Raw genomic sequence first — 10,299 nt, 5'->3', positions numbered from 1 at the left:
TGTCAACTTTTGATCTTGGTCACCTGATGAGGTAGTGCTGAGAAGCCACCGTAAACTTCATTTTTCTTCTCTCCATTCTGAATTATTTAGGAAGAAGCCACTGTTTATAGCCCACATTTGAGGATATGGACGTTATTGTAAGCCTCCATGATAATGGAGCACCTACATCAATCTTAAGAAAAGATAGAAAATACTTGTCCTTTACTAGTAAAGGACAAGTATTTTCTACCCCACTTATTTATTTAATCATTTATATAAAGATAGACTCATAAATACTAATTTTACAATTTTAACTACAACTATATGTGACTTAATTTTATTATCCAAATAACTCAGTTTGATCATTGGTCTCTGTGATATTGGCTTCCCACCTATGTAAGATTATTTTTAGTTTTTCATTACTTTGTAAAACTGCAAGATTCTCCAAGATCATCTTGCATATTTCCTGCCCTAGTTCCACAGAGGGTCCTAATTCCCTAATTTGGATAGAGTTATTAGGATCCAAGACCTTTATATTTATTCCCATTTGAACTTCCTCCTAAACCTTATCAGCCAACTAAATAAATGTATGTGCGTATGCTAGCCATGCCTACACAATTATTTGTTATTGTTTCTCTATGTAGCCCTCGGCATCTATGCTAACCTATGAATGAGTTCATCTTGATAAATTCCAAGTGTAGCATATTCTCAACTGGTTCACTCGAGTCTCCTCCTGGGCTCCTTCAGTCCTCTGCCCATATATACAAACTGGGAGTGCAAAACACTAAAGCTGCATCAGTAGAAAAATCACATTATCAACTAAAATACTGTTCTTTTGTACTGTCTCTTTGCCTTTTGTCTTAAAGATTCTCCTCCCTTTTTGAAATTCTTAGCCACTTTTACCTGAAACCCTTCAATGAAGTTGTATCGCTGTATGAAGTTGTCATCCCATTGTTCATCAATTTACTCCAGCGGGCACCATTTATGTCTCCATTCATCCCTGTGTTGAGATTTTAGCAACCTCTCCTTACTCATCTTTCCCAATGACTGGAGGCTCTTTCAGGGTCATGGGAATGAGACCTGTTATTGTTACTGTTTTAGGCATATCAAATATGCCATGGGGAGCTTGCCAGACTCTTCCAAAGTTGTATCATACACTTATCACTAAAGTCTTTTGGCATAGTTTATATTATTGGGCCATGCAAACTGCAACTCTAGGTCAATTATCAACAAAAAGTTTAAAGATGAAGTAGGCAATCCATAAAGGTTATATAAAATTAGTTATTTCACTTCTACAGCATTATCAATTTGAATTAATTGACTTGTGCAAATTATTCCATCCAGTGTCAAAATAGTTTCTTCTCAAAATCACTTGGAACTTTCCAGATTGTATTCTGTTAAATGCCTAAAATATAATACATTAACAAATTTGAAAGTAAAACCTACTTTAAGGGATTTAATTGGATTATATAAGGAAAGATGTATATCAGGATCCTCCTGATAATTGTGTGAATTAAGAAGAATGAGGTGATGGGACTTAACTCTTAGAACAGATGCTAAAGAACTGTGCATCATTGCAAATTATTAAACTTTCTCCAAGTCTACAAAGAGACCCAAATGGGGGTTATCACAGAACATTTTTATCTAGTTTTGGAAACAGTTGCTTTACACTACATGAACCACTCCTATTAAAAATCAAAATGAGAAATGGTGTGTGGCAGCCAGGGCTCCCAGAAACACGGAGGTGAGACTCCAATTCCCACTCCAAGAAGCCACCAGAGTTCTCAACCTGACCACTGAAGTACCTGAAATTATTAGCATTTTGGTGTCTCTGCAGAGAGTATTCATGGAGTGGTGAAGTTCAGCCCTTGGGCAGGTCTGCAGCAGTGGAGGCTGTGTGTGCGTGCGTGCGTACGTTTGTGTGTGTGTGTGTGTGTGTGTGTGTGTGTGTGTGACTGCTGGGTTTCAGCAGAGCCAGTACTCAGAAGCCATACCCACCTCCCATATTCACTGCCATGTCTACTCACTGGCTGACCCTAGATACTGAAGTCTCTGGACCACGTGGCCACGTGAGACGCCCTAACTTCTCAATACTGAAGTTCCAGTAGGCACACACTAAATTAGACTGGAAAGTAACATAGAAGCCAACTAGACTCAATAAAAACAATAACATGGAAAGCTCAACTAGCAATAAACAGCTTAATAAATTCTTAGACAAGGATTTAACAACCTCATGATCTGATATAACAGATTTCACATTGAAAAGTGAATTTTTATATTTATCGATTTTAAAGTTGGAACTTTTGTTGTCAAATCAGTTTTAACACTAGAATTGCAAAACTATTGAAAACAGAAATGAACTTTTTTTCAGGAGAAAAATATAGAAGCATTTGTTTTCATTTATTCAAAAATGATAATTGCTTAAATAAAGTCATCTTAGAATGCGGTTAACTGTTCATCCCAAGAATTACTATCATTAAGTGCTGCTCTTGAGTAATGCTTCTCAGTTAGCAACAAAAGTAATTTTACATACCAGGATTTTTGTTTAATTTATCTTAAATAAATTCAAAGGCAATTGGTATGATACTTTAGACACTTGATTGATAGTAGAAATTTTCTGCAATAATTTAAATGAAGAGTGGGTGAACAGAAACAAAATGTTCAGTGAGATAAGTTAAATAGTTATCATTTAGTAGAAAAAAATGAATCAAAGCATTTCTTTAGCTGCTTTTATATAATAATAGTATAAGTTGATACTACTTTTATTTCATTATATTTGTGCATGAAATTTTCATTACACTACAGTTCACTAATTGGAGCATAAAAAAAGAACTTTAAGTTTTCATCCTTAAAGGTATTTTTGTCCTGCTTATAATGCTTAACATTAAAATTTATTCACTTTGTCACTGTCTTTCCAGTTCACTACTTTAGCCAGATATTTGTTTTCTAATACTTTAGAACAATTAACAAAGGAAAAGCAGGGAATTAGGAAGTAATTATTCAGGTAATTACCCAGAAGCAAATGGTGTGATACCTTTAGTAATAATAATAATAATAATTTTAAAATAATTATTATTATGGTCTTCAAATCGAAGATCAATGGGATGACGAGTGATAAATAATAATAATAATAAAAGAACATTTGGGGAGAGAGAAAGAAAGAAGAAAAGTGCCTGCCATAGAGACAGGCAAGGGGTAGAGTGACAGGAGGGAAATGAAACATTGGTGGTGGGAAATGTACACTGGTGGAGAGGTAGGTGTTGGAAAACTGTATAAATGAAACCCAACTACAAAACAGCTTTATTTGTGCATCTCACAGTTACTCAATTAAAATTAAAACATTTGGGAATTTAATTTTAATTTCTAACATGGGCTGGAGCAATAGCACAGCGGGTAGGGCGTTTACCTTGCACATGGCCAACCCGGGTTTGATTTTTGCGTCCCTCTCGGAGAGTCTGGCAAGCTACGGAGAGTATCCCGCCGCAGAACAAAGCCTGGCAAGCTTCCTGTGGCATATTCGATATGCCAAAAACAGTAACAACAAGTCTCACAATATGGAGACATTACTGGTGCCGGCTATGCAAATCGATGAGCAATGGGATGACAGTGATACAGTAACAGAACATGGTCACTTGTTAGGATGATGTATCTTAGGACATTCACAGAAGCTTAATTTGATTTTGAGTGTGTAAATTTGTGGTTAGGCTATTTTTGAGACATGGTTTTACTGTGCGCAAATCATTTATAATGCCTTCAGTTACTGTTCTCTGATGACAGAATGGTCAGAACCTATGAACTGCACAAAATAGAAGACAATAATCTATAATATTTACTTGAACATAACACTATCTATTACCTGTAAGTACTTGTATTATCTGTGGTAACCTGCTTCTCACCTGCCCCCCCAAAAAAACAACAAACAAACTCATTATTTTTTAAACCTGTGGCTTGCAGACAAACTACAACGCAAGCTGCAATTACAAACTACAATTCTCAAATATATTGGGAATTTTTTCTAGAAAAGTCCACCCAAATTCCACCTGGCTAATATTATCAACTTTCACTGTTCTGTTGGGTGGAGCAATGACCTTATAAAGCTTTATTTCTGTAGTCCTAATGGAATTACAGGATTTGTTAAGAGGAAACAACTTCCTGGGATTAACAGAAGAAGGAAGCAGAAGAGAATGTCAGAATTTGAAAGTATGAGAAGGACTTGATCTCCTTGTGATGGTTTGAAAATGAGGGACCACAAGAGAAAGAACATGGGTGATCCTCTGTTGCTGAGAGAGATCATCTCTCCACAGCTGGATCCCAAACCTACTGCCCCAGGGTCTTTCTTCTGTCCTGTGATGCTTTGAGTAGCGCTGAACCTGCGAGAGATGCAGACCCATACTACATGGGGGTTGTTTTATGCCACTGAACTTTGCAATTTTGTTACGTGGCTATAAGGAAAATAAACTTCTGAATCAGTGAGTTGTTTGTGGCTAGCGATGCTGAAGAGACGCTCCAGTATTTGCTATTTCAGAGCACCAGTCATTTTGCCTTTTTCTCTTCTCATCCCTCTGATTTAGGTTTGTTTTCAACAGACTCCATTAGGCATAACAAAAGAGATTACAAATCTCTTTCATTAAACAAATGTGCCCTTTTAGACACCACAGAGAAATTATAAATCTTCCATTAAATTTTCCTTGCTAACTCATCTGTGGAATATAGAATAACAGAGTAGGAGACTAACACCCAAGAATAGTAGAAATAAGTACCAGGAGGTTGACTCCATGGCTTGGAGGCTGGCCTCACATTCTGGGGAGAGGGCAACTCAGATAGAGAAGGGAACACCAAATAAAATGTGGTTGGAGGCCACGCGAGGGAAGGGTGATGCATGCTGAATGTAGACTAGAGACTGAACACAATGGCCACTCAACACCTTTATTGCAAACCACAACACCTAATTAGAGAGAGAGAACAAAAGGGAATACCCTGCCATAGAGGCATGGTGGGGTGGGGGGAGATGGGATTGGGGGGTGGGCGGAATGCTGGGTTTATTTGTGGTGGAGAATGGGCACTGGTGAAGGGATGGGTTCTCAAACTTTGTATGAGGGAAACATGAACACAAAAATGTATAAGTCTGTAACTGTACCCTCACGGTGATTAACTAATTAAAAAACAAATTAATTAAAAAGTTTTCCTTGCTAAGATTTATAGGTTTTTGTTTGTTTTCTTATGAGGCACTCCTATTTTCTACTTGCTAAAATAATAAAGATATTAGGGTGAAAAGGTTGTATTAGAAACCAAGATACTGGATTTTTAATGTGGTGACTTTTCTATTCAAGTCTTATTGCTTCTGTCTTTCATATACCCATTAGCCAAACAAATAACCCTAGTTAGGAAGATACATTATACTTGTTTTATTTTTGGGTAATTCTGTTCAGAATCTCAGAATATCTTATAAAGTCAGGAACATTACCTAAATTCAAAAGCAATGTTAAGAGTCTAATAATACTATACAATGCCAGAGCAAGCTTGCTTATAATAGACAATTTAAGTGCAGAGGAAATAAGTTGCTTCTTCAAAGTCACTTTTTGTAGCTGAGAAAACTGAGACTCAGAGAGGTGCAATTACTAGTTTGAATTTCCTCAACAAGTTCATAGCAGAGACATAACTAAAATCTACATTTTTGGATTTCCAAAACTGAATTGGGATAACATGTCAATACTATGAGCTTTCTCTGAGGTTAGTTTCTAAAATAAAATATATTTTAACTCCTAAGTTTTCAGTTTGCCAAGATATTCATACCTGAAAGTGAGGACATGGTCTTCTGAAGCTACACATTGCTTTAATTAATTTTTTTACATTTTAACTTTATTTTCTATAAAGTTGTTCACAGTCATTTATTACCTTCAATATTACAACACCAATCCCACTCCCATTACACCTTCCTACCACCATTATTTCACCATTTCCACCACCACTAAAGCCTGCCCCTAGAGCAGATCCTAAATCATTTTGTATTGTTTATTATGAATAATCTGCTAAAAGTAATCCAAAACATTTCCTTAGAAGAAAGTGGCTACACTTTTCTTTTAAATTAACAAGATAATTTTAGTCCCTTCCCAAATCTTCTGTGCTTTAATATTGTTGAGATGGTTTTTGTGGAAGTGACCTGGAGTTTCTATGCATAGCTGATTCTGTTGCTCACATATATACTTTTTTAGCTGTGATGAAAATGAAAGTGCTACACATCAGGTTGTAATGCTTGCACTCTGGGCCACAGTGCTCACTGAGGATTACACTCCTTTAGTTGTACCTGCAGACACATTCACTGGATTGAGCACTCTTGGTTGAGACATACAAGTTATGGTTGTGTGATCACTAAATGTTGTTTTGGTGCTTACATCAATGTTTGTCAGAGGTCACATTTCCTAGCTATTGCATTTACACACCTTTCTAGTTGTAGTTCTTGTTGAGGGTCACATCTCTTGGTTGTTATTTTTTTTAATTATAGTTTAATGTGGTTATAGTATAGTGTTAAAGTTTATGTTATTGATATGCAGAAGTTATATCAAAGATACTGGAAACAACTACTGTTTGTGAAGACATGTAAAATAGGAATAAATCCTAATTCACTGTTGGGAATGTTGCCTGTTTCAGCCTCTACGAAAAGCAGTAGGAGATTTCTCAAATATGTAAGTATGGAAGCCCCACACGACCCGGCTATTCCTCTTCTTAGTTTCACCCCCAAATACCAAACATTAGTGTGAAACAGTATATGCACAACTGTATTAATTGCAATACTTAGTACAGTAGGCCGTAGGATAGGCCAAACAACCCAAACGTCCAATGTCAAGTGAATGGATAAACAAATGGATGGAATACAATACATCTGTACGAAAAGATGCAATCATACAGTTTACTGTGGACCTGGAGTGTATCATGTCAGGTGAAATAAGTCAGGAGGCAGCACCTTTATAGGAGCCATTTTAGCAGAGGGCTACACATCAGGTTGTTCTGCCTCACTGAATTGTGCTACAATGAGCTGGAAGGTAAACCATGATGCTATATTCCTAAAGTATGGGGTAGCCTTAATAGTGCTGCCCATTTCTGGTATGTATTACTGAACTGATTTAGTTCCCTACCACTTGTACCACTCTAAGAACTTGCTGGGGTTAGGATAAACTGCCAGAAGATATGCTGCATCATGAAAGCTAAAAAGAGCTCCGAGTATAAAACATGAACCCTGAATCAGTGTGGTTCAGACAGGTATTTCTCTGTTGCTCTTTTCTCCATCTCCTTGGCAGCGCTTAAAGAATGTGTCTGCTGCTTGAGTCTCTTGAACCATTAAGAGATATTGTATTTCTTAGGTGAATAGGCTGTTTAGTGAAGATTAATGTCAGCTTGCTTTTATTCTTTCTCATGTTTATTAGCATGTGTTTCCACAGCACTTGGAAAGCAGGACATTTTGGAGCTCACTTAAGCTCACTTAGATATTTTCTCCATGGAATCAGGATCCATTGAGAACCAGTCACCAGGGAGCTGTTACACATATATAACCATTGCTTTCACACCTCTTCAGGAGTTTCAAGCAGTTTAATTACAAAGCAAAACACAAGAAAACTCTTCTTTGTACTCTTAAGGAGAAAAGTAGCTTTGCAGGGAAATTAATTTCTTGATCAACTTAGTTTCTTAGTAATTATTTTTAATATTTATTTTTCTACTTAGAATATTACATTATTTGTACAACTACTTAATATATATAATGTAATATATACTTAATATTTCTATTCATAAAAATGCATATAGTACTTGTGTTTAAACAATTAAGTTTGAAAAAATTAAAATGTTTCAGTGGCTCCTAGAAGAGAAATAACAGTCCTTTGAGAATGTTGGCCAGAATATGTCAAGGTCACATTTGTGAGTCACTAATTAGCCTTATGAAAAAAGTAAGAGGTGGTCACTAGCTTCCAGGGAGTTTTGTAAGCTGAAAAACAAAAAGCCTCTTATCTTTCTGTGACTCAAAACACTAGAAAAAATTGTGCATCTGAATAGTGACTGCTAATCCAGTGTCCTCCTTCTTTCTGTCCCTGTCAGTGTGCCAGTGAGCACCAGGAAGATGTGCTCACAGTACTTCCCTCCTGTCTTTGCTTCACGTCAGTCCAGCCAAATATTCAAAAGGGCCAGGCAACGCATTTTCTTACAGGCACTTTCTTCAGCATTGCTCAAAATTCAAAAGATGGACTTCTAGATTGTTTCTACTTCTAACAGGGATGACCTTTATGCTACTGAATCATTTCTTAGATCATTCTCTGACTTACTTGTAAGTCAAAATATAAAGTATATTTCCAATATTCTCATTTAAAAAAATTATTACAAGTTATATTATTTTTTAAAACCCAAGTAACGCCAAGTACTTATTCTGAGCATAGGAGTCTCAACAAGTCCCACTTTCCTTCTCTTTCAACCATTTCATCTCCCCTTCACCTTTCCAGTGAATAAAATTTAGTTTATCAACCCAAACCCATATACTGACAATGATCCCATTAGTGTAGACAGCAGTTGATTTTACATTCATGTTGTAGAGCTGTTGTCCCATTGCTCACTGATTTGCTCGAGCGGGCACCAGTCACATCTCCATTGTGAGATTTGTTGTTACTGTTTTTGGCATTTCGAATATGTTACGGGTAGCTTGCCAGGCTCTGCCATGTGGGCGGGATACTCTCAGTAGCTTGTCGGGCTCTCTGAGAGGGGTGGAGGAATCAAACCCAAGTCGGCCTGGTGCAAGGAAAACGTTCTAAACACTGTGCTATCTCTCCAGTCCCTGGACATTCATGTATTCATTCAAATAAATCAATATTTACTGATTCTGTGTCAGAACTATTCTCAGAGCTAGGGACACAGCAATCAGAAAAACAGTTAATTGTTGCAACAGAAATTCTAGTTAGTGGAGAAATGAACATACATACATACATATATTCATACATAAATATTAGGAGGTGATAAGCACTGATGGGAAAAAATAAATCAAGAAAGGAAATAGTGTCTTGGGGAGGAGGGCATTGAAAAGAAATTAAGGGTCTAAGGCATGGGGTATTAGAAGTGACATTTAAGCAAAAATCCCCAAAGAAGGGAAATAGCCAGGCAAGTAGTTATATACTCAAGAACTGTTCCCGGCAGGAACAATAGGGTGTCACAACCCTGAAAAGGTAGACACAAGCCAGGTGGATTTGAAGAAAAGAAAGGAGGCCAATCTGGCCACAGAAATATCTGGGCAAGAACAAAAGGGGCAGAATTTAAGACATGAGGAGCTCAGAAAATTATTAGTGTGGATCTTGGAAAACAGTAAGAGGGGTCAGAGCAATAGCACAGTGGGTAGGGCGTTTGCCTTGCACGTAGCTGACCCAGGTTCAGTTCCCAGCATCCCATATGGTCCCCTGAGCACCACCAGAGTGATTCCTGAGTGCATGATCCAGGAGTAACTCCTGTGCATCACCAGGTATGACCCAAAAAGCAAAAAATAAATAAATAAATAAATAAAATAAGAACTGGGGAAAGGAGTGACTTCATTTTCTTTTGTGTCTGTGCTAACCTCTGCAGCAGTGCTTAGGGAACCACTGACTGGGATCTTTGGTTTGGTTGGTGGACCCAGCAGATCTCAGAGCCAGCAGCAGTGGTAACCAGGTATCAACAGGGCACCCTGGCAGTGTTTGTGGGGGGAGGGGGTAGCGCCAAAGCTACACCTGGCTTGGAGACTCAAACTCTGGGCCTTCCATTCAAAGAATGAACCCCAGCCCTTTGAGCTGGCTCTCCATTCCTTGGTTCAGAACTTTAAACAGATTCTGTCTGGCATACTGGTTGAAGAATGGGAGGTGCATGGCAGTGAGGAAAAGAGGGAGGGCATCAGAAGGACATTTCTATAAATCGGAAAAGAGACGGTGGTAGCTTAGAACACAAATTGGGAATAATTCTGCATACTTTAGACCTAGAACCAGAAGGATTGACGTGAAATTTGAGTCAAAAAGAGGAGCCAAGGATGACTTCAAGGTTTTGTTTTAACCTGTTTGCTAGGGGGAAAAATGGAGAGACAATTACTTAGATAGGAGAAAATTTGGTACTATAGCACCCTTGAGTAAGACCATTCATAATCAGTGTACGAAAATACTGAAAGAAACTCTGTTGAAAATAAAACAACATGCAGTCATGCTCATTGTTCCTAACTTAGTTCCAGTACAACCTGGAACTAAGCCTTCTTATATCATTTATTTGGTTTCGTTGTCACCATGTGTCAAGAGCAGCTGTTTAACCTGATATTTTGTGAGGAACCCAGTC

Source organism: Sorex araneus, chromosome 1 (genome assembly GCF_027595985.1).
Source record: "Sorex araneus isolate mSorAra2 chromosome 1, mSorAra2.pri, whole genome shotgun sequence".
Classification (NCBI taxonomy): Eukaryota; Metazoa; Chordata; class Mammalia; order Eulipotyphla; family Soricidae; genus Sorex; species Sorex araneus.
Note: the sequence above shows the minus strand (reverse complement) of the source record.